The sequence below is a fragment of the Panthera pardus genome, unplaced genomic scaffold, assembly GCF_024362965.1.
Source record: "Panthera pardus isolate Hobbes unplaced genomic scaffold, ASM2436296v1 HiC_scaffold_3, whole genome shotgun sequence".
In the NCBI taxonomy this organism is placed as follows: domain Eukaryota; kingdom Metazoa; phylum Chordata; class Mammalia; order Carnivora; family Felidae; genus Panthera; species Panthera pardus.
This window is the reverse complement of record NW_026526876.1, coordinates 5,154,183-5,179,392: the sequence shown is the minus strand read 5'-3', so window position 1 is coordinate 5,179,392 and position 25,210 is coordinate 5,154,183. Positions and strand designations below refer to the sequence as shown.

The following is a 25,210-nucleotide window of genomic DNA, read 5'->3' as shown; positions in this document are numbered from 1 at the left end:
TATACTTCCAATAAGATGTGAAGGTCTCTGAGAGCAGAAATGAAATGCCCTTCATCTCTATTTGGAGAAATAAGGAAGTTAAACATGATGGCTCTAGTCATCCTGCCTGACTTTATGTCCAAACTGTGCCACTTACACACAATGTATGTGACACTTAGGGAAACAATGGACCTCTCTGAGCCTCAGTTTCCCCCTTTACTGAATGAAAATATGACCTCTCAAGACTGTGATGAAGGTAAGACAAGGGAATCTGTATGAAGCATTTAGCACACCAATGACTCCAAAAGGCAACAATAATGGTGACCAGAATTTGGGGGACTAAAGCACGTCAAGAAAAATATTTAGTTATGAGGCTGACAGACTCTTTGTATAGTAACTAGATGGAAAATAAAAGCTCTCAGATTTGAAAAATGTTTATTACATCTCCTAACATCACTCCCTAGGACAACTCATGGTATTACTAGGGTTTTCAATTATCCCAGACAGTCAGTCCTGCTTCGTGATCGTATGTAAATTTCCCAGCTTGGTGCCATCTCTAAGATTCTAAATTTCATCCTGCAATGACAGCTTTTATTCTGAAAACTCTGCCACTCAGAGACTCCTGTGTCCTAAATGCCATTTCTTTGTGGAATGCAACATTTTTAATCGAGTAAAACAGTGATGGAGAACATGTCAGAGATCCATGCAGGATAGAATCCATTTGAGAAACATGAAATCCTGCTGTTAAGACTCCAATCAACCAAGAGAGCAACAAGCTATTTCTATCTAGCTGGCTGATAGCATTACAGGCTCTGGATCTAAAATGAGATCTACATTAAATGCAATTCATCTTCTGAAAGGATAAATAACAAAAGCGTCCTCTGCATGCAACTGAGTCAAAGACCAAATGCTGGGCAGACAGTTGGGTAAGAGAGTGTGAGGACTCATAGAGTGTGGATTTCTCAGGGTTTCACGGCAAAATGGTCACACTGCTTCCTAAGCCCACGTGACGTGCCAACAACTCAACAGAGTAATTTTGTGGGGTGAGACTGCAAACCTATGGGTCACCTGAGCTTCGAATGCATCTGTAATTTCCTTATCATCAATCTCTCTCTTCGTGGTGGAACCTTTCCATTGGCATTTACGCATGTCCAAGTCCCTCTTATCCTTAAAAATAAAAACCCTCTCTTGGTCCCATTTTCAGTCATGATCTCAAGGTTCGTGAATGCGAGCCCCACATCAGGCTTTGTGCTGTCAGCGGGAGCCTGCTTTGGATCCTGTGTCTTCCTCTCTCTCTCTGCCCCTCCCGTCCCTCTCTCAAAACAACAACAACAACAACAACAACAACAACAACAACAACATAAACATTTACTTTACATCTTCTACCCGGATTCTCAAAAGCAACAACAACAACATAAACATTTACTTTACATCTTCTACCCAGATTCTCAAAAGCTCTTCAAAAGCAACGTATTCCAAACTAGCTGTCGCCTCAACTACCTAAGTGATCACACCGGAAACCCTTGACCCTTCCCTTGCCCTCCTCCACCATAATATGTGCAGGGTCCATGTCAAGAGTTCAGCTAAGCTACTCCATGGTATTGCCTCTGCACCCTTTTTTGTGGCCACATGGCAGCAGGGACTTTAAACTGCCACTAGCCCCACAACTATAATTTGTGCCCTAGATAGCAGCCCACAGAGTCACAGGTAAATCTAAGTTCCAGATAGGACTCCCCTAACAACCCTGGTCTACCCCATCTCCGAGGGCTTTCCTCTTGTACACACCTTAGATAAGACTCCCATGGAGCTTATACAAACCCTTCTCTCTTTGATTTGAATTGACCAATCTGGACTTAGCTTGGGCATCCCAAAGCATTCCACCCACAGACCCTAATAAGGGGATGTACCCCAGGTCCTGCCTCTCTGTCTGCACCTGCCTTGACCTCCCCGTGTGGACCCTCGAGGCATATGTGTATTTCCTATTCAATTTCTTCTCTATTTCAATTTCTCTTGTGGTCTTTTGTTGAACCTCAGCTCACCATCTAGCACCCTGTGCTCTACTTAACAAATGTTAATTTAACAAAGTCATAATAGCCAAAAATGAGAATATATGAATATGTGTAACTTTTATGTTTATGTAAAGAATCAGTATCATACTTTACTCATGTTTGGTCTAGACGAGGATGATAGGAATTGTTTAATATAGCAAAATATTCCTCAGTCACCATGTACAACTATCAGAAAGACCACACTAATCGATGACTATTCCAAAACAATGCAAAACAAACAAGAGTGTGCTGAATACTACGGAGAAATTACGCTTTATGACAAATAATTCATGTCATTGACGCTATAGATTAGACAAAGATTTTGACAGATTAATTAGTCTTCTCTTTCGCCTTGGCATTCCTAATGCTCAAATTCTCCCCGCACTGGAAAGTGTTGTTGGCTGCAGCACAAGCCAAAGGCCTCCACGGCATTTAGACACATCCATTTACAGAACTCGAGATGAAGGGATGGAGAGAAGCATTTCTCTGGGGTCTGAACATCCTTGGTCCTGAAAGCAGATGCTTAGAGTTACGGTCAAGCAATTTGCCTGGGCTAAGAGGGACCCACTTGCTTATTAATAAATTCATTTTTTGTGTGTGAAAGTTTGTCATATGTGGGGTCTTCAGAAGCACAGACTGGCAATTTTTTTTTCTGCAATGGCCCAAATGGTAAATATTTTAGGTTTCATGAGCCAGATAGCCTCTTTCACAAACGACTCAACTCTGCCATCGTAGTACCATAGGAGCCACAGACAATATGTAAATTAATAAGTGTAGTCGTGTTTCAATAAAACTTTATTTAAAAAAGAGAAACAAGATAGGGGTCAGACCTGGCCCATGGGCTGCAATTTGCCAACTTCTAGTGTAAAATGTAAAGCCCAAGGTAGTGGCCCCTTTGCCCGAGGCAAAGTCTTGATACTGGACTTGAGGATGAGTAGACTCAGACATGCAGAGAGAAGAAAGGGGGTGCCCCCATGAGGATTTACCCAATAGCAGAAATTGGGGATGCATGTAGCCAACTTAGCAGACAGAAGTGGACAAATGTGTCTCTAAAGAATGGGGGGAATAGACTTGGAAGGTTAAGTGGGGGCAAGATACGGATGCCTGGGAAGGTTGTACTTGACCCTGCAAGCAAGAGGGAAGCTGAAGGTCACCTGTAAGGTGTAGAGCGCCCACTTCTGAAGGTGTGCAAGGAGAAGGCAATTACTGTTCAGAGGATGATATAGAGCCGATTTCTACCATGGAATAAGGTTGAACTCCATCATCTCAAAGGGCCCCTCCATCCTGAAAATAAATATATTAAGTGAAATGAGCCAAAGGCGTACAGTGTTTAAAAACACAAAGGCTCAGGACTTGGGCTCAGCCCTCATCACCAACACGTACTAGCCATGTGTCCGTTCTGAGCCTCAGTTTCCTCTTCTATAAAATGCTGAGAATTATTGTAAAGGCACACATAGTTGGGCACCTGGGAGGGCTCAGTTGGTTACGCGCCCAACTCTTGATTTCGGCTCAGGTCATGATCTCAGGGTTCATGAGTTCAAGCCCTGCATCGGGCTCCATGTAGACAGTGTGGAGCCTGCTTGGGATTCTCTCTCTCTCTCTCTCTCTCTCTCTCTCTCTCTCTCTCCATCTCTCTATGCCCCTCCCCTGCACTCCCTCTCTCTCTCTCTCTCAAAATAAGTAAATTAATTAAATTAAAAAGACAGACACACATGGTAAGATAGGTGAAGAAGTCTTGGTGCTGTGCCTGGCCTACAGTAGGTATTCAGGAAATGGTCACTGGGAGGTTCAAAGCACAGCTTTGGTCAGGCTAGTTTGACAGGACCTCTGATTCCACTTCCACAATTTGTTTGCACAGTGATTTTATTTTTTCAAAGTGCTTCCAGATCAATCATCTTATTTGGTCCAGTACACAATACCATGCATTAGGTACGCACTGAGGAGTTTAACATCATCACAAGCAGACCCACTGCTTGGAAAAGAATGTAGCACCATCTAGATGCCTCATGGTCTAAACCATTTGGGAGGTCCTTCAAAGCTAGCAAGGCAGCCTATAAACCAAACAGGCAACGTACTCAACTTATCATCCTGGCACAGGTGAAAAAGTCCAGGTGGTTTTATTTCCCAGTTCTGGCCCTGCCTGTCACTGGGCAAGCTGCTTTCCACATCTGAAGACAGAAACGAGCCCTCAAAAGTCACTAGAATGAGTTCTTGAAATGAACGCTGTCTCATTCATCTTTGGGTCCAGTTTGGGACCTAAGTGGGCAGTGGTTGGGAGAGCCAAGAGCACGGGCTGTGGAATAAGGTAGACTCAAGTTCATGCCCAGGAGCAGGCCAGTGTTGGCAGGGAGCCCTTGAGCAAATGCCCTAACCTCTGGACGCCTTGCTTCCCTCTTCTGTGAACGGGGCCACCAAACTTGTAAGGCAGGTGAACATCAGTGTTCATGTATACAAATACCTGCTCCAAGACGCTGTAATAGATAGGAGCTCTTAATACTGATGCTGGTCCTCAAGCCCATGACTTAGGGCAGTTTTGCTCAAAGTGGCTCGTCTTTGCAGCCCCCTCAGATTCACCTGCTGGTATTTTAAGTTTAAAATTCAGATTCAGAACTCCGTGCAAACCTTCTGAATCAAATTATCCAGAGAGGAGCCTCTCTGTTCTGCCTTTCTAGCAAGCTTCCCAGGGAATCTGGATGGACATTAAAATTTGAGTGTAGAGTTTGATTTAGGGTTTATTTGAAGGAGAAATGTACCCCATCCCCATGAAACCATGTCACCCAGCTTTTGCTTATCATCATTGGGAAGTTGGGGTGAGAAGCCTTTGTTTAGTGGACATGACAACAGTAGCTTGAAACAATAAACACTGTTAGAAAGACAGGTATCTGTAGCTTCTCTGTGGTTGCAAAGACCCTGGAGACCTGCGCAGTTCCCATGATGGATGGTTGTTCAGGCAGCAGGAAGCCCACAGGGTCTTTTGCCCTCCCCGCAGCACAGACAGTCAATGAGCTTCCCTTGAACAAGGCCACACGAGCTACACACACTGGTAATCTCATTTCCATAAAGCATCGCCAGCCAAGGTTAGTGTGCAAAACACAGAGACACCCCCTCTTCCCTTGACCTTCATGGAGCCGTGGTCTTTACAGAGAGGCAATGATGCAAAAAAGCAAAGCCCAGCAAGGGTTCCAAAGCATAACAGCACAACATTTTTAGCAGAAGTTTCCTGAAATGATAAAATTTCTTTGCAACTTTTTTTTTTAATGATGGACATAATTACGGGAAACCTAACTTCATCGGGAGGCTGAGCTTTTAATGCTGCCCTTCTGAAAAATGTCTGTTTTCAAAGGTGAGAGCACACGGCAGTGAGGTTAATACCATTGCTATTTCTCTTCCATCTTGGAAGCTCTGAAGCGTCCAAGAAGGCTGTTAGAGCAAGAGAATAAATGTTGTGTGAATTTTCCATGAACTACTCTGGAAGCAAGTAGGTCGGGACTTAAATCTCTCTAGACGTGTACATATCTAAGGATTAGTAACTATGGAGGGTCAATTGATTTACTCAGAGTTCAGAGTGAATGGGTCCTATTCTTACTGACTCCTAAATCTGGTGTCGCAAGACCCTGAAACTTTCCTATCCATCTGAAAGGGTTGAATACGGTGGCATTTGGTCGTTGTGACGGATGGGAGGTGTTTTCTGGTGGCAGTGAAAAGCAAAGTGAGAAGAGAGATGAGTCTTTTAAAGTGGCCCATTTTCAACAACTTTGAGGCTTCAGGTGGGCATGGCATCTGTAAGAGTATGGTGATAAAACATCAGAGGAAGTGGTGTGAAAGGGAGGTCAGCGATTTCAATGAGAGTTTGAGTCACAGCGGTCCGACACAGAGATGCACAGAGAGGAGAGCACAGCTGAGGCTTTGAGAAGGTGCTCACCCCCCATCTAAACGTCCCCCCCCACACACACACAAGCTGGGCATCCTCACCACCATCAGAAGCTAAGAGCGACACATCTTTACAAGGGCTTGGTACTCCTGGTGTAAAAGCCCCTTTAACGACTGGCTGAGGGTGTGGGTAAGGGGCCATAATGGGAGAAGAGGTCAAAAATTTTCAAAATAATTAATCTCCCATCACTAAAAATTTAAACAGAAGATGACAAATATTGGAGATGGCAGCATCACAGAAGGACTCCTGTCCTAGGTAGAAATTCAGAGGTGTTTGCCACTATAAAGATTTGATAAGCTCCCTTCATATTTAGAATTCTACCTGGCTCTGTCTGTGCCCCGAAGCTCATCCCTCCTTCTTATATGCTTGACTTTGTGTTCTGGTCTCCACCCTTCCCCACGTGACACCACATGACAGAGAATTTCTGAAACGACCGTATAGACAAGACTGGTGATCCCATTCTGTTTGCCAGGGGAGTTAGCTTAAAAAGGGGGCATGTGATTCAGTTCTGACCAGTATGAGAGAAGAGGAAGTCTTTGGGGGGGGAGGGTCTTTTGTGAATGATTTCCTCATCCAAAATAGAGGAATGCAGAGAAGGAGACTCTCTCCCCTCGACATTGACTTGTCTGGATAAGACATCCGTGGCATTGCTGAAGCTATCATGCCACGATGAGGTCACAACCAACACAACAAAAAAGAAGAGTAGGAGAGATGGAAAACCCATCCAGTAACTGAATTAACTGATCTTTTTGTCAGGTGACATAATAAATTTTCCCTGTTACTTAAAACAAATTCAATAGTCAGGGATGAGGTGGGGGTGAAGGGGCATTGTTTTTTTCAGCTTAAAGAATACTAACTGATGCAAATAGTAAGTTTCTCAGATCGACAGTCATCCTTTTCATTCCGTATCTTCCTTTCTTGTGACGTGGTCAACCATTAAGAGGACAAACACACAACACCAAATGGGAGTAATGAAGAGAATAAAGTGGCAGTCCCTCTGTAAGACTCTTCTGGAAAGCGCAGCTTTGCCCTTACCCAGTCTTACAAAATTTAATAAACATCTAATAAAAATGACAGTAGCTAACAATAGCTAACATCTACTACTATGCGCATACCAGGCACAGTGGTAGGAATGTTACGTCAATTCTCTCTTTTTAGTCCTAACTTTCTAGCTACTTACTCATGCAGAAGTTTTGCAGACAATAAATTTCCTGGGAAATACTGACAGTCATCCTTATTAATCACAGAGAATGAACAACAACCTTTCATTTGAGTGCTTGATGAGCAGTTTGTTCACACCCCTTCTGACACACCTTTGATTTTTCCAACGTTCCGGTGTGTTAAAATTAAAGCTGAGAAGAGGCACGGTGATAGAATCTTGACCCAGCCCACATCTTCTTACCCTCTTCTGTCCCCTACACGTTAACAGTGCGTAACCATTTTTTGAAAGGTGAGTAGAAATTATCCCGTTGTTGTAGTGTAAAGCTTTGCTCTTCAAAGTAGAGTCTGTAAACCAGAATCGCCTAACAGCTTGTGATAAATGCAAAATCTCAGGCCCCACGCTGGCCCTCCTGAATCGGAAACCACTTCTGGGTGATCAGAATGCACGTTGAAGTGTGAGAAACACTGGACTAGAGGACACACAGCCCTCTGAGGAAAGGAAGGAGATAGGGACTGCTTAAAGTTAGCAGAGGGAGCCTGAGAAAAAATCACGGAAGCGGCAACAAGGGGCTGCTGGGGGTCTACGTGGGATTTCTGGGCAGTGTTTTATTTATTTATTTATTTATTTATTTATTTATTTATTTATTTATTTTTTATTTTTAGCGTTTATTTATTTTTGAGACAGAGAGAGAGACAGAGCATGAACGGGGGAGGGTCAGAGAGAGGGAGATACAGAATCTGAAACAGGCTCCAGGCTCTGAGCGGTCAGCACAGAGCCCGACGCGAGGCTCGAACTCACGGACTGTGAGATCATGACCTGAGCCAAAGTCAGCCGCTTAACCGACTGAGCCACCCAGGCGCCCCCTGGGCAGTGTTTATATGCGTCTAGTGGTGCATCTCCTGGCACAAGTCAATCTAGGTGCTTTGGCTTCCAAATAACAGAAGACTCATGCTGGCTTAAACATCGGTATTTACACCAAAAAGCTGAGGGAGACACTTCTGAACATAAACACAAAATAAATCAAGAGCAAATCAAATTCCCCACCCAAATCTAACCTCAGCCTGGAGCAGAGTCAGCCTATCCCAGTTTAGGGCAATCAACACTTGCTAATCTGCAGAGCAACTTGGGAGTTTGTGCAAGTGGCTGGGTGACGGCTGCTTTAAGCCACTGAGTTTGAGATGACAAGCTGACTGATGGAGCAACAGAAGATTGTTCTGGAAGAGGTAGCCAACACAATCAAAGCCAAAGGAAGAAGGAGGAGGAGGAGAAGGAGGAGGAAGAGAAGGAGAAGAGGAGGAAGAGAAGGAGAAGAAGAAGGAGGAAGAAAGAGGGGGAGGAGGAGGAGGAAGAAGAGGAGGAGGGGAAGGGAAAGGAGAAAAGCATAAAAAGAAAAAGAAGAAAGAATTGTACATTTTGAAAAGGAATACCCAGAATTTTAGAAACAATAGGATTTTTTTCTAATCATGGAACACTCAAGAAAAGGACATGAGTAATTATTAGAATATTAGAATATTAAGCTAATATTAGAATATTAAGCTAAAAAATTGATTAGTGTTTCTTGGGGCACCTGGGTGGCTCAGTAGGTTAAGCATTTGACTCTTGACTTTGGCTCAGGTCATGATCTCAGTTCGTGGGATCAAGCCTCATGTCAAGTTCTGTGCTCACAGCACGGGGCCTGCTTGGGATTCTCTCTCTCTCTCTCTCTCTCTCTTTCTGCCCCTCTCCTGCTAGCTCTCTATTTCTCAAAATAAATAAATAAACATTTAAAATATGTATATCAGTGTTTCTATATAAGGACAATAAAATAATTAGAATAGGGAGAGGGTTAACATGTAAATATCCACCACAGCAACAGATAAAAAATACTTAGGAATTTCAAGATTAGTTCACAAGATATATGGTTAGGAGAATAAATGGAGGAGTATGCTTGATTGGAATACTCAGCTTTGAAAATATGTTCATTCTCAAATTATCCTGTAAGGTAATGCAATTCCATTACAAATGGCAAACAATTTTTGACAAATCAATGATTCTAAAATTCATTCCAAAAATATAAAAACACTAATACAGACCCTCCAACAACAACAAAAAAAACCTAACAGAGGAAGGAGGAGATGACCATACTATATATTACTTTGTATCCTTATCATACATTTGTGTTTAGTATATAGTGTTATATATATATATATAATTATAGCGTGTTATTACATTATATTTTCTATTTTATTTTACATTATATTTTATATAAAATGTAATATATTAAGGGGTGTCTGGGTGGCTCAGTCGGTTAAACGTCTGACTTTGGCTCAGGTCATGATCTCACGGTTCCTGGGTTCGAGCCCCACATCAGGCCCTGTGCTGACAGCTCGGAGCTTGGAACCTGCTTCGGATTCTGTGTCTCCCTCTCTCTCTGCCCCTTCCCTGCTCATGCTCTGTCTCTCAAAAATAAATGAACTTTCAAAAGTTTTTTAATGTAATATATTAATATGTTTATATACATAAAATTTAAATACTGTGACAAGAGAACAGAAATAGATCAGTGAGGACAGTCGAATGAGCCTCAGTTTCCTCATCTACAAACATGCAATAGCATCTATTTGAATGACTTGTCATGAAGATTTAATGAAAAAAATATGTAATATGCTTATCACAGTGTTTCACAAACTGTAAATTTATATGTTAACAACTCTCACTGGAAATTTTAAAAAGGCCATTAAAGCCAGCCATCTTCCAGGGTGCCTGGGTGGTTCATTTGGCTGAGCATCTGACTCCTGGTTCCAGCTCAGGTCATGATCTCACCGTTTGTTGGATTAAGCTCCACATCGGGCTCTGTGCTGACAGCGTGGAGGCTGCTTGGGATTCTCTCTCTCTCTCCCTCTCTCTCTGCCCGTCCCCTACTTGCACTCTCTCTCAAAATACATAAATAAGCTCACAAAATTTTTTTTAAAAAGCGTGCCATCATCCAAGTTGTGTCTGAGATGAAATGAAAAATCGAAACCCAGTGGGTGGAGCATGCCCTGGGACAGATTTTGATGAGATTTCAAGAAACCGAGGAATGTGGAAGTCCCCTACAAGGGTTGAAGTTCTCCCCATCTGACTTCTTCATTTCTCCCTTACTCAACAAGCAGCCCATAGAAAAGGAAATGAAAACAAATACAGCCCTCAAAATGTAGCTCAAAGGGGAAGAAGGGGGAACATTAACCCCAAACAAACATGGACAAGATATAAGGAAATGACATGTTAATTCTGTATATAACTTCAAACAGGTGATAAAACAGATGGAATTTAAAAATGATCGACAACAACAAAAACAGCACAAAAAGCAGGCAAAGAGATCAGTCTGGAGAAAAGCATCACCCAAGGAACCCAAGTGTATTGACCTATAGAATACAAATTCAATAAAACTATAATTGAGACACAAGATGATAAAATAAAAGGTTCAGACGAAAAAGGAGATCAAAGAAACCAAATGACGGATCATAACAATGCTATTTGGGGTCTAACAGCATTTTAGAAAAAGCAAGAAATATAGTAGATAAGGTTAAATACTATATTAATGACATAGGGGAAGGACATCTGGTATGCTCAATGAATGGAAAAGACAAGGAAATTAAAGCAACTCGAGTGAGTGATTAACATAGGAGACAAAGAAGATCCAACATAAAGCTACTTGGTGTTCCTACAACTAAGGAACCAAAGAGTGGGAAGGAAAAAGTATTCAGAGATACAATGGAGAAAAGAAATGTCCCTAAGAAAATAACTGAATCTACCAATTGAATGCATATGGGATATACAGAGAACTAACAGTGTTCGCATCAATGGGGCACCCAGGTGGTTCAGTCAGTTAAGCATCGGACTCTTGATTTTGGCTCAGGTCATGATCTCACGGTCAGGGAATTGAGCCCCACCCAAGTCAGGGAGCTCCCGGGGAGCCTGCTTGGGGTTCTCTCTCTCCCTCTCCCTCTCCCTCTGCCCCTCCCCCACTCACCATGCATGCTCGCTCTTTCTCAAAAAAGAAAAAAATAATAGTTAAAAGGAAAGAAAGTGTTGGCATCATGACATAACCCCAATTAATTATTTAACTTTGAGGATAGGGAGAGAGAGCCTTCAGCCCTGATAACAAGAAATTGTAATTTAGCGCAAGAGAAAAAGTCGGGCTAGCCTCAGATTTCACCACAATAGAGTTCAATGCCAGAAGACCATGAAACGGTATCTAAAAAGTTCTGAGGGAAAGAAAGCATGACTATATCTTGCCAAGTTAATTTTCAATCATTAAAACAAGTAAAGAATTCAAGTAGCATGCCACTGTTGAGCCATTGTAGGGGGAAGAAACTATACTACTCTTTTTTTTTTAAAATATTTTATTTATTTTTGAGAGAGAGACAGAGCATGAGCAGGGGAGGGGCAGAGGGAGGGAGACAATTCGAAGCAGGCTCCAGGCTCCGAGCTGTCAGCACAGAGCCCGACTCGGGGCTCGAACCCAATGAACCGTGAGATCATGACCTGAGCTGAAGTCGGACGCTGAACCGACTGAGCCACCCCGGCGCCCCTCCACTCTTTGACGGTGGAAATCTTCTTGCCTGACCTTGGAGGAATTTATTAAGGTCTAGAATTTGTGTGGTGACGATTTCTGCAGATTCACTCCATCTTCTCTTTCTTCAGATAAATGAAAGTTAATATTTACTATGAGAAAATAAAAACAGTAAGAGAATTTTATGCCACCCAAGACTTTATAGGATTGTTCCTTGGACAGGACCTTGTAGTTAGCGAGTGCAAAGCAAATACATCACATTCTCTCTTTGCATCTGTCTCTGTCTCTTTCTGTCTCTCTCTCTCTCTCTCCCCACCCCTCCCTCATGCACACACACACACACACACACACACACACACACACAACCTTGTCGTATAAGACCCGAGCACTGTGAACTCACCAGACCACATATGCTTAGTCTATAATTACATGTTCTGTTTGGTAAGATAAATACAGTAAACCTTTCAGCGGGTCTGTCTGTGTCTTTGCTACACTTTCCCTTTGGTCAGTGGTTTGCGACCAGAATTGCATACTAGAATCACCTATCGAGATTTTATGTTTTATAACGCAGATGTCTTAGCTTGTGTTCTTTCCAGCAGTGTTTTTTATTGCCAGTGTCCAGAACCACCGATTTAGAGAAAAGTTTCTTTCATATGTAGGAATTGAGACTCCCTTGTATGTCCACAGTGTGGCTAATTCTTACAGAATCATACGTGTTCTTGTTTACTTAGCTGTTCAAGGCAAAATGAGCCCAGAGCCCCCTTTAAAAAAAAAAGGAGATTTGGGAAAGAAACAGAGGTGACTGTGGCATGTGCTGACTGTATATCCCAGACCTTGGAAAATATACCTACATCATCCCATGGTGCCTTCAAGAGAGTGCTGCCTTTGGGAGACAGCCTCTGCATGTCCCAGCTTCTTCCAAAAGAAATGGGCAGGGGTGCCTCAGTCGGTTAAGTGTCCGACTTCGGCTCAGGCCATGATCTCACGGTTCGTGGGTTCGAGCTCCGCGACGGGCTCTGTGCTGACAGCTCGGAGCCCGGAGACTGCTTCGGACTCTGTGTCTCTCTCTCTCTCTCTGCCCCTCCCCAGCTCGTGTTCTCTGTCTCTTAAAAATAAACATTAAAAAAAAAAAGAAAGAAAGAAAAGAAACGGGCTAACCATTGTCTTTTGAAAGATCAGTCCTGGGGTAAGAAAAGAAGACATTGTCAGTGGACCTCAGGCTGGTTTCAGGGGAATGTCCTTGTCCCTTTGGAGGCATTTTAGCAGTGGGGCCTGAACTGAAAATGTGGAGTCGCATGGAGCTTCCTGGTGGGCAAGGAAAGAGTAGAGAGTGCACGATTAAGGGGCTCTGGAGTGTGGCAGCCTGGATTTGGATCCTAGTCTGCATTTGCTGGCTCTGTGGCCTTGAGCAGGTTACGGAATCTCTCTGTGCCTTAGTTTCCTCATCTATAAAACAGATCTCATCGGGCAGTTGTGACGATCAATGCGATAGTACCCACCAAAGGCTTAGAATAGTGCTTGGTGCCTTATAAGCACCCAATAAATGCTGACTGTTCCTCTTATGACACGGAGCAAGCTGGGACCCAGCAAGGATAGAGCTCCGTGAAGACCCCTCAGAACCGGCCCGGGCTGCATCGTGGAGTCACTGTAAGTCCTAATGAGCCTCAATCAGACATACAATCCTGTCCTTGTAGAATTAGGAGGGACAGCCCATGGCTCTCCCTGTACCCCCCCCCCCCAACCCCGCCAAGGCCAGGTGGTAGCAGATAGCTATGGCTCCACAACGGCCAACAGCAGCAGAGAAACTCTCAGTATGGCAAATCGGGAAGCAGTAACCTGTCAGAAGCAGCCAGCACATGCCTTCAGGAAGCCTAATCTGACTGTCATCGAGCCAGTGGGGGCTGTTTTCACCAAAATTGGGATTCGAAAAAGGGAGTGAGGCCTTGGCCACTGCATGATGAGGCTTCACCCTATGGATTATTCTAGGGCTGGGATCCCAACAACCGCAGGTGCTCCCGACAGCATAGCAGTGGCCAACAGCAGGTATGTGGCACCTGGGCCTCCTTGCTCTGTGGTCCTGTGGCTGCAGGGGTGGCCTGGAGTCAGCTCTGCCTGTCCTCCTCCCTCCTCCCTGCATCACAGCTGGGGAGGTGTGGATTTCCAGATGCCAGAGCCCTTCAATGTTTGCATTGCTCTCCAAAGACAATCATACTTGCAAGGCAGACGACGGTGTGAGCAGAAAGGGCGACCGCTCATTAGTGAAACTCTGGAATGTTCTCCAGCCAGCGCTCAAATGATAAGACACCGACAGAAAGAACCTCCTTTCTGCTGGACAAGCCCCCAGTCACCTTTGCCACTGGACTAAAAGCTTTCAAAGGGTGAACAGAAGTGCCATAAATCTCGGAGGCGACGTTAAATGTTTGTCACTGAAACACTTAAGACTTGTTTCAAACCCATTCCTTTCTGCAAGTTTATAACAAATAACTGGCTGACTTAACCTCTACAAGAGTATCTCCTTTTTCACTACAAATGGAAACAAATGGTCTATAAAGAGCGGGACCCTGCTGATGGGCGATGCTCAGCCACTGTGTGGTCTCCCAGCCCTGCCCAAATGGGGGAGCTGCCTCTTTTGTTTAGATTAAACTGGCTCTTGCTTCTATGGCTTTAGGGCGGCCAAGGTTTTAACTGGACTTTCTTTTAAACTGCCCATTAATCTTCCCTCCCCTCTCCCTGCTGAACGAATGAGTAAAGTAAATTATTTACATTCTGATGTTGCAAGAACTCTCCCTGCATTAAGCTCTCATTTGAGCCTCAAATGTGTCTGTAGATGGTGTTTACCTCACCCCCTCTTTATCATGACTGCACAGCTTCTCCACAGAGATCACCTGTTGGGCTAAAATATGACACAGATACAAACCCTGTTCCCAACCACCTGTGCATGCCGTGCCCTGAGCCACACGTCCAAGCCACCCGATCCTGATTTTACCAAGTTCCAAATGCAAGCGTCTCGGTGCCTCGCATCTTAGACTTAGCTTGCTCTTCGATATTCCAAATGTTCATCACTCCTGGAGGAGAATCAAAGCCCATCAGATGCTTTTCAGAATCGATCCACTGTGTGTCTTCTCAGAGTGAGGGGCGAGGGCCTTTGCTGGAAAGAATGTCATTCTCTGTATCAGCCCTTCTGGCCCCGATGAGACAAGAAGCCGCCTAGGAGTGGATTGTCAACATGGGGCGAGTTGGAAGGACCAACACCCACATGCATTCAACCCTGAAATCCCATTTTTCTTTCGTGGGGCGGAGACAAATAAGAAAATGCATTTTTTTAAGGCATCAGGGGAGAAGAGTCCAGGAAACGCTACAGAAAGGGAACGAGTAAAGCAAGATCAAAGCAAGAGGAGAGTTAGAAGCGCAGGACATCGCAGGTTACGCCTGCAGCCGAAATAACAATTTCTTATTAAGTTACAGTTAATACAGTAACTTTTAATTAGAAGAAGATAAGCCAGGCAATATCTATTAGGGCAGACACGAGTTTACGAAGCATCTGTTCTGTCCTTCTCTTAATATGCTGCCTCATTAATTTCTTGGGGACTTGATTTCTTTTGGCCTTCGTTACAAGTTCTTAATTTCACCCAACAAGCCAATGGAATTTAAATTCAACACCTATATATGTCATATTTTGCTGACTCTTGCCCAAACTTTGCCAGTAACTGAAGCTGTTCATCTCTTAAAAATCCCCCCCCCCCAACTATCAATTATTTCCGGATGTTCTGGGAGAATAGTGTTGTCTTTTTTTTAAATTTTCTTTTCACATTTATTTATTTTTGAGAGACAAAGCACAAACAGGAGAGGGGCAGAGAGAGAAAGAGACACAGAATCCAAAGCAGGGTCCAGGCTCCGAGCTGTCGGCACAGAGCCCGACGCGGGGCTCGAACTCACGAACCGCGAGATCATGACCTGGGCCGAAGTCAGATGCTCAACTGCCTGAGCCACCCAGGCGCCCCCAGGAGAATCATGTTAAGAATGGCCTAGCGCCTGGATGATGGCTTCCATTTTTTTTTTTTTTTTTTTTCCTCTGAAGCTTTGGCTCCAATGATGCCCTAGGCATCAGGGCCTCAAGGTCCCCCTGAGCCTTGCCCTGGGAACTACCATCTCCCACTGTGTACCACAACTGACGCACAGGACCAAAGACTGCTGTCCTCTGGACTTCTCCAAGCATGGAGTCTTCCCTATAAAATCCCACCTCCTTTTGTATCTTACTCTGTCTTACGAACAACAAAGGAATGCTGCTTGGGCTTCAATATCGTAGAGCTATCAGCCAAATGTTTCCGTGTTTTGCCCAGAGCCCCCTTTCCTGGCTGTTTCCCAGACTGGTAGCCGGGGTCAGGATGCACGACTGAGAGCCAAACACTATCTGGAACTCAGATCCACCCCTCCCTTCCACTGTGCATGGGTTTGGTATGTGACCAAGCTTGTCTTACATGGGCCTTTAGGGCAATCAACTTCTGGAGGCCCGTTCTACCAGTTAACCCGATGTGTGTTAAGTTCCAGCAATAGAACCAAGCTGAGGACTCTCGCACATGAATATCACTTCGCTTGTACTAAAAGCTATCATGTCTCAGCAAGTTCTTTTCTACTTCTTCAAATCCGGGGAAATTCCTAAATAACTGGCCATAGACCAGTAGCATCCAGAATATGTGTATCACTGGTTAAAAAAAAAAAAGATGCAGACCCTCACCCCGAGCTTCTAAGTCAATCTCTTTGTCGGGTGCTTGCGTGGCTCAGTCGGTTGAGTGTCCGACTTCGGCTCAGGTCATGATCTCACGGTTCGTGGGTTCGAGCCCTGCATTGGGCTCTGTGCTGACAGCTCGGAGCCCGGAGACTGCTTCGGATTCTGTGTCTCCCTCTCTCTCTGTCTGTCTCCCCTGCTCGTGTTGTCTCTGTCTCTCAAAACTAAATTAAAATGTTTTTTGAAAATTATGAAAAACACATCAATCTTTGTTAGGAACTAAGCTCTTGTTTTGTTCTTTATTTTAGTTCTCTCAAATGATTCTTTCAGTCAACTAGGTTTGCAAAGGCTGTGTCAGAGCCCCATCTGACCTCAGCCCTGTCTGAGCATACGTTCCCTCGCTGAATTCACTTCTGGAATATCTTCTCTCTGACTCCCTCTTCCTCAGACTGTTATAATGGAGATACATCATGGCCCTTGCCCACAAATGCTGTTTCTAATGGACTTTCTCAAGCTGTGTCTGGACAAACACCTTAGTGGACAATTTAGACGACTGTGGAGCTAAGGGGAAGAAAGGGTGTGGGGGATTCTTATGTTAGGCTTACCCCAGGTTTAAACTCAAAATATCCAGGGGTTCTGGCCAGGAATCTTTTTGTTTGTTTCTTGGGAGAATTTCCCAGCTTTGGGAACTTTAGCAATATTTAGCTGGATGATTTTTTTTTTTTTTTTTTTTTTTTTTTAAATGCACCAGGATATGATCTGGTCCATTCATGATCTCATCAAAGAACCAAAAGATTTCTTCATAATAAATACTCCACAGGCTTCAGAACACATCAGAAAATAAAGTGGATTGATAGATGAGTAGCAGGAAGGATAGATAGGTACGTGATAAAGGAAATGTAGTAAAATGTTCATTGTAGAATCTATATAGTAGGTTTATGGGTATTCACCATACAATTCTTGCAACTTGATTTATTCATTGGAAAAATTTCATAATAAAATGATGGAAGAAAAGACAGTAGGATAGAATGTTTCCTCAAAACATATTTTTTTTGAAATATTTTTTTTAATGTTTATTTATTTTTGAGACAGAAATAGCATGAGTGGTGGAGGGGCAGAGAGAGAGAGGGAGACACAGAATCCGAAGCAGGCTCCGGGCTCTGAGCTGTCAGCACACAGCCTGACGTGGGGCTCGAACCCACAGACCATGAGATCATGACCTGAGTTGAAATTGGACACTTAACCAACTGGGCCACCCAGGCGCCCCCTTCAAAACATATTTTGACGCTATACCACAACCGAATAAAATGATCAGTTTAATCGCTGATAAGTATAACTCCAGTGCCCTTAAATAATATATGTGCTATTTCTGATGTCATGTACTATCCATGCCTATCAAGTCACATATCTTGCTTAAGTGGAATTTTTCAAAATAAATGAAGTGCTCATGTTTTATCTTGATAAAATGTAAACGCTTTTCCTCTTTCACTCTCCCCCCTCTTTATTTGCACGTGCATTCTCTAGCTTTCAAATTATTTGAATCGTATAAATAGAAAAAAACACATAGAAATATCACTGCACACATGTCACGAGGGAAGTGAAAAAAAAAATCAAGATAAAACTATAATTTCCAGGAAGGTCAACCGAGAATGTTATTGTGTTCTGTGCTAGTAACTTCGAAAAGCCTGTATTCAAAGTTGAACATTTCCTGCTGAGGAAATTGAGCTTGGAGACATCAAGATCTTCAGGATCACGTCAGTAGTGGCCAAGTTAGAAAGAGAACACAGATGCCCTGACCTTGTTACTGTACTTTATTCACTCTCAAAATTTACTCAGATATAAATGACTTTAAATGTCTGTGCGTAAAAATTACTGTAGTTAAAATCCTTGGTTTACATTAGTCAATAAATAGCTTTGGAACATTAATACAATTATACTACTCAGGTGTTTTTGACAAATCACATCCCTCTAAAAAGGGAGATTTAAAAATGAAACATAGGACAAGACTATACTTGGGAGAAAATATTTGCAAGTAACATCTGATAAAGGATTTGTATCCATAATATATAAAGAACACTCAACAAGAAAACAGACAATCCAATTTTTTTTTAAATGGGTAAAAGTTCTCAATAAACTTCTCACCAAAGAAGACACAGACAGCAAATAAGCATATAAAAAGATGTTCAACATCACTAGTCATTAGGGAAATGCAAATTAAAACCACAATGAGATACCACTCTCCATGTATTAGAATGACTAGCAATAAATCAATAAACAAACAACTTACAGCACCAAGTGCTGGCAAGAATGTACAGCAACTGGAACACTCATAGATTCTTGGTGGGAACGCCACGTAGCACAGCCACTTTGGGAAAAAACTCAACGGTTTCTTATAAAATTGAGTATGCCATTAACAAGCAACTGAGTAATATCACTCCTGGGTATTTACCCAACTTAATTGAAAATTTGTGTTCCTACAAATGTTTATAGAAGCTTTATTCAAGTTGCCCCAAACTGGAAACAACCTAGCCCTTCAATAAGTGAATGAATAAACAAACTGGTATACTTGTGCAATGGAATATCCTTGGCAATAAAAAGGGATAAACTGATTTCTCCTTCTGACCAAGGTGTAGTAATAGAGACTGTATTTACGCTCTTGACTGAAACAAACAAAAATCAATAAAATACATGAAACACCAGTTTTCAAGACAGTGGATACCAAGCAATGAGGACCAATGGTTCCTGAAAGACAGAACGCTAATGAGGTGAGCCCTATGGTTGTCTCAACACCTTGAGAGGTTTCCAGGACAAAGTACTGGGAGAGGGAATCCTGGTGGAGCCCAGCGGTTGAAGAGCAGAGCTGAGAATTTAGGAAAATCAAGATGGCTAGCGTTCCCAAGATACAGTAGAGTAGAAAAGGGAACTGTAAAAAGAGAGAACTGCAGAGATCTGCAGAAGAGTCTCATCTAGCATTGAAGGGAGCACTAATCAGTGAAAGCTTGTGTAGAAACTACTTCATGCTTGGGGCGCCTGGGTGGCGCAGTCGGTTAAGCGTCCGACTTCAGCCAGGTCACGATCTCGCGGTCCGTGAGTTCGAGCCCCGCGTCGGGCTCTGGGCTGATGGCTCGGAGCCTGGAGCCTGTTTCCGATTCTGTGTCTCCCTCTCTCTCTGCCCCTCCCCCGTTCATGCTCTGTCTCTCTCTGTCCCAAAAATAAATAAAAAACGTTGAAAAAAAAAATTAAAAAAAAAAAAAGAAACTACTTCATGCTGGGGAAAGAAACATCTGGAAGGATTAGAAGCAACAGTGCCTGGTGCTTGTACAGGACTATTTACACCTTACGGATGACTGATATTGTCAGGTTTGAATCTGTCATCTTGCTGTTAGTTTTCTCTTTGCCCATATTTTCTTTTCTTCTTTTTCCGTTTTTATTTTCTGCATTGTTCTGAGAAGGTTGAATATCTTTATCAATATCAACATTGATATCAATAAATGCTGATATTTATCAGGGCGCCTGGGTGGCTCCGTGAGTTGAGCGTCCGACTTCGGCTCAGGTCATGATCTCACTGTCCGTGAGTTCGAGCCCCGCGTCGGGCTCTGTGCTGACAGCTCAGAGCCTGCAGCCTGCTTTGGATTCTGTGTTCCTCTCTCTGGCCCTTCCCCTCTCAAGCTCTGTCTCTCTCACTCTCTCAAAAAGAAATAAACGTTAAAAAAAAACTCTAAAAAAATAATGATATTTATCCAGATAAATATTGATATCCCTATCAACATTTTAACAACTTTGCTGGCTTCCTGGTTATAACTCTTTGCTGTTTTATTTTAGTGGTTGCTCTAAGATTTATGTTAGACCTATTTTAACTCCCCACAAACTAGCTTCAAGTGGTATCACACCATTTCATGTATGGTACGAGACCCCACTAATAGTATACTCCAATTTCTTCTCTCCAGCCTTTGTGCTGTTGTTTTCAGACATTTTGCTTTTATATATTGTACAAACATCATACTACAGTACCCTTGTTTCAATAATTATTTTGTAGGGGCGCCTGGGTGGCTCAGTCGGTTGAGCGTCCGACTTCAGCTCAGGTCACCATCTCACGGTTCGTGAGTTCAAGCCCCTCGTCAGGCTCTGGGCTGATGGCTCGGAGACTGGAGCCTGCTTCCGGTTCTGTGTCTCCCGCTCTCTCTGCCCCTCCCCCATTCATGTTCTGTCTCTCTCTGTCTCAAAAATAAATAAACATTTAAAAAAATTTTTTTAAAAAAATAATTATTTTGTAAACAGATTCAAATAGTAAGAAAATACCTTATACATTTACCAATGTAGTTGTCAACTCCTGCCTTCTTCATTCCTTTGCATAGATCCGTGTTGCCATCCGGTCACGTTTCTCTTCTGCCTGAGGATTTCCTTTCATTTTTTTTGTGCAATACAAAGCTGGTACCAAGGATCACAGCTTGTGTATGCCTGAAAACATTTTGATTTCACCATGATTTCTTGAAGACATTTTTGCAGGGTGTAGAACTTTACGTTGATGGGTCTTTTGCTTCATTGTCGCTTGCAATATTAATAAACTAAACAAATAATCTCAATAGACAGAAAAATCCTATGACAAGATCCACTTCTGATTTCAAAAAAAAAAAAAAAGAAAAGAAAACAACCTCCGGATGCTGGGGTGGCTCAACTGGTTAAACGTCCAACTTCGGCTCAGGTCATGATCTCATGGTTCTGAGTTCGAGCCCCACAATAGGCTCTCTGCTGTCAGAGTGGAGCCTACTTCAGATTCTCTGTCTCCATCTCTCTCTGCCCCTCCCCCACTTTCTCTCTCTCTCTCTCAAAAATCAACATTAAAAAAAAAATCCTCAGCAAACTAGATATAGAAGGGAAGTTTCTCTACCTAATAAGAGATATTAAAATAAAATAAAAAAACCTAGAGTTAGCATATATATAATGGTTAAAAACTAAATGAGTATCCCTTTGAAATCAAGAACAATACAATGATACCCATTCTCACCATTTCTTTCCAGCATTGTCCTTACTGGACATTCTAACCAGTGCAGTAAGGGGAGGACAAGAAATTAAAGGCATTCAGTTTAGAAACAAAGACATAAACCTGTCACTTTTTCCAGATGACACAATCTTCTACATAGATAATTAAAGGGAACATAAAAAAATCTGCTGGAACTAGTAAGTGAGTTTAGCAAGATTTCAGGATATAAGATCAACAGGGAAAATCAATTGCATTTCTTTTCTTCTTCTTCTTTTTTTTTTTACATTTTTATTTATTTTTGAGAGACAGAGAGAGACAGAGCACAAGTGGGGGAGGGGCAGAGAGAGAATGAGACACAGAATCCGAAGCAGGCTCCAGGCTCTGAGCTGTCAGCACAGAGCCCGATGCGGGGCTCAAACCCACTAACTGTGAGATCATGACCTGGGCTGAAGTCGGATGCTCAACCGACTTTTGCAGGGCGTGGAAATCAACACCCAGGTGCCCCCAAATCAACTGCATTTCTATATACTAGCAACATACAATCAGAAATAGAAATTTAACCAAGAGTATAATTTACAATAGCATCAGCAATATGAAATACTTAAGGACAAATCTGACAAAGATGTGAAAGTTTTGTGAAATCTACAAAACTTTTCTCAGAGAACAAAAAAGAGACATAATGAGGAGAGAGATATGTATGCTTATTGATTGAGGAATCAGTATTGTTAAGATGCAAACTCTCCTCCAAATGATCTAAAGATTCAATGAAATCCTGATAAGAGTCCTGGATGCTTTTGTAGAAATTGACAAACTGATTTTAAAATTCATATGGAAATATAAAAGACCTAGAATAGGCAATGAGATTTGGGAGGAAAAAAAAAAAAAAAAAGAACAAAGTTGAAGGAATAACACTACCTGATTTCAAGAGTGATTATAAAATTACAATAATGAAGACAATGTGGCATTTATGCGAAGATAAGTAAATAGGCCAATTTAATGAATAGAGAATCTAGAAGTGGACCCACACATATATGAACAATTGATTTAGGGCAAAGGTGCAAAGACAATTCAGTCAATAAATAGACTTTTTAGCAAATGGTCCTGGAACAATTGGATATCCACAAGCAAAAATAAATAAACTTCAGTCCACACCTTGCACCATTAAGAAACATTAACTTTAACTCAAAAATGAGTGCATAGATATAAATGTAAAACCTAAAACTATAAGCCATCCAGAAGGAAATATAGGAGAAAACTTTTGTGACTTTTCGTTAGGCAAAGATTTCTTCCATATGATACCAAAAGCATGAGTCACAAAAGAAGAAATTGATAAACTAGGCTTCAGCAGAACTTAAAAGCTTACTTTTCAGAAGATCTGTTAAGAAAACAAAAGACAGGGGGCATCTGGGTGGCTCAGTCAGTTGAGGTCCAACTTCAGCTCAGGTCATGATCTCTCGCTTTGTGGGTTTGAGCCCCGCATCAGGCTCTGTGCTGACAGCTCACAGCCTGGAGCCTGCTTCAGATTCTGTGTCTCCCTCCCTCTCTCTGCCTCTTCCCCGCTTGTGATCTCTCTTTCTAAAAAATAAATAAACATTAAGAAAAAAAAGTTGTTTTAAAGAGTATGAAAGACAAGCCACGGGCTGGGAGAAAATATTTAAAAATCATGTATCTGATAACAGACTTTTAATATACAACCGACGTCAAATATATTCAAAATACACCTAAAAATCTTAAAATTCAATACGAAGGAAACAATTTTAAAAAAACAAGCAAACATAAGATTCAAGCATTCATGTTGCTAGAAGAGACGGCGAATGAACTTGTAGAATAAACATCTACATCATTAGTCATCAGGGAAATGCAAATTACACACAATAAAATACCCCTGCATACCAATTAGAATGGCTACAATCGAAAAAGACTGACCATACCATGTGTTGGCAACAATACAGAGAAACCAGAACTATTCTGCATTGCTAATATGAATGTAAAATGGCGGAAGCACTTTGTGAGAGCTTGTCAATTTCTTAAAAAGGTCAGGGTACACCTCCCTTCTGATCCAGCCATTCCACTTTGTCCAAGAAAAATGAAAGCATATATCCACCCCCAAAAAGTGGTGCACGAATGGTCACAGTCACTACTTGTAATAGCCCCAAGCTGGCAACAATCCAAATATCTATCAGGACAGATTATGGATATTTATTTGCTATGAATCAACAAAGTGAGTTCTCTCCATTCAAAGGAGTACTACCCTGCAACAAAAAGGAACGGATTAATGAAATATCCGAAACCAAGGATGAATCCTAAATTAATTTTGCTGAGTGAAAGAAGCCAGATAAAAAAGGAATACATATTTTATGATTTTATTCCTATAAAATTCTAGCAAATGTAAATGTATCTTTAGTGATAGCAGATTGGTGGGTGGATGCTTAGGGATGGAAGAAGTCGAGAAGGACGTGAGAAGTGATGACAAAGGGGGACAAGGACATGATGGGTCTGTCTTGTCTCGTCTTGTATTATATTGTATTTTGGAGAGAGTGCACGCAAGTGGGGGAGAAGGGAGAGAGAGAGGCAGAGGGAGAGAGAGAAGTTTAAGCAGATTCCAGGCTCTGTGCCCCCAACACAGGGCTTGATCCCACAACCCTGGGATCATGACCTGAGCTGAAATCAAGAGTCAGATGCTTAACCGAACTGAGCCACCCAGGTGACCCTGATATGTATTTTAAAAGCAAAAAGCACATGAGTGTATACATTTATAAAAATATGTTCAGATAAATAAATATAGTGTGCATACCTACTAATATTTATATATTTATTTATATTTATTTTTTATATTTAACCTTATATTTATATTTTATTTATATTATATATAATATATTTATATTTATATTATATACTTATGTAAATTAAATATATTTATATTATATATATTATATATATACTCTAGATTATAATATACTCCATATATATTAGAGAGAGAGAGAGCACTGAGGAGGGGTGAGGCAGAGAGAAACAGAGAGAGAGAGAGAGAGAGAGAGAGAGAGAGAGAGAATCTCAAGCAGGCTCTACACTCAGTGCAGAGCCCGACGCAGGACTCGATCCCATGACTCTGGGATCACGACCTGAGCTGAATTCAAGAGTTAATGCTTACCTGACTGAGCTACCCAGGTGCCCCAGGTGAAGACTATCTTAACCACTCTTCTGTAAGTCCAAAATTATTTCAAAATACACATTTTAAAAAAGGACACCAGGGGGCTGCCTGGGTGGCTCAGTTGGTAAACATCCCCCTCTTGATCTCAGCTCAGGTCTTGATCTCAGGGTCGTGAGTTCAAGCCCCACGTTGGGCTCCGTACTGGGTGTGGGGCCTACTTACAAAAATTAAAAGTGACAGACACCAGGGACGCCTGGCCGACTCTATCGGTGGAGTGTGTAATACTTGATCTCAGAGTTGTGAGTTTGAATCTTACGTCGGGTGTAGAGATTACTTTTTAACAAATAAAATAGAGATGACACTAAACGTACCAAAAGAGATCATGGTAACTTAAAATAACCTCACAGTTGGAAATCCTAAGTGTGACCCCAAACTAAACAGAAATACAAGAAATTCTACTACATAAAAAAAAAATTTAATTTGTTATTGCAAAAATAAAGTACAAACTCAGAAAACTGGGGAAAAGGTTTGCATCTTATGCACAAAGGAATAATTTTCTTAATATATAGGCCAATCAGTAACAAAAAGATAAACAATCCTATGGGAAAACGGTCAAGATATAAGATCAGGGTTCATTTCGTAAAAAGAATTTCAAATGACTCAAAACGATGTAAAGATGCTCAGCCTCAATAAGAAGATGT

At 42.1% G+C, this 25,210-nt stretch overlaps 1 long non-coding RNA gene across 12 annotated transcripts in view; it reads right to left on the bottom strand.

Moving 5' to 3' along the window:
• LOC109245840 (uncharacterized) overlaps window positions 1-25,210 on the bottom strand; it is a 228,326-nt gene that overhangs the window by 50,695 nt on the left and 152,421 nt on the right. Inside the window, exon 7 of one of the 12 annotated variants that reach the window (XR_008418725.1) lies at window positions 20,670-20,835. The exons of the other annotated variants lie outside the window; for them this stretch is intronic. This is a non-coding gene — a long non-coding RNA (uncharacterized LOC109245840). Of the gene's footprint in view, window positions 1-20,669; window positions 20,836-25,210 lie in introns of those variants that run through there. 12 annotated transcript variants of the gene reach the window in all.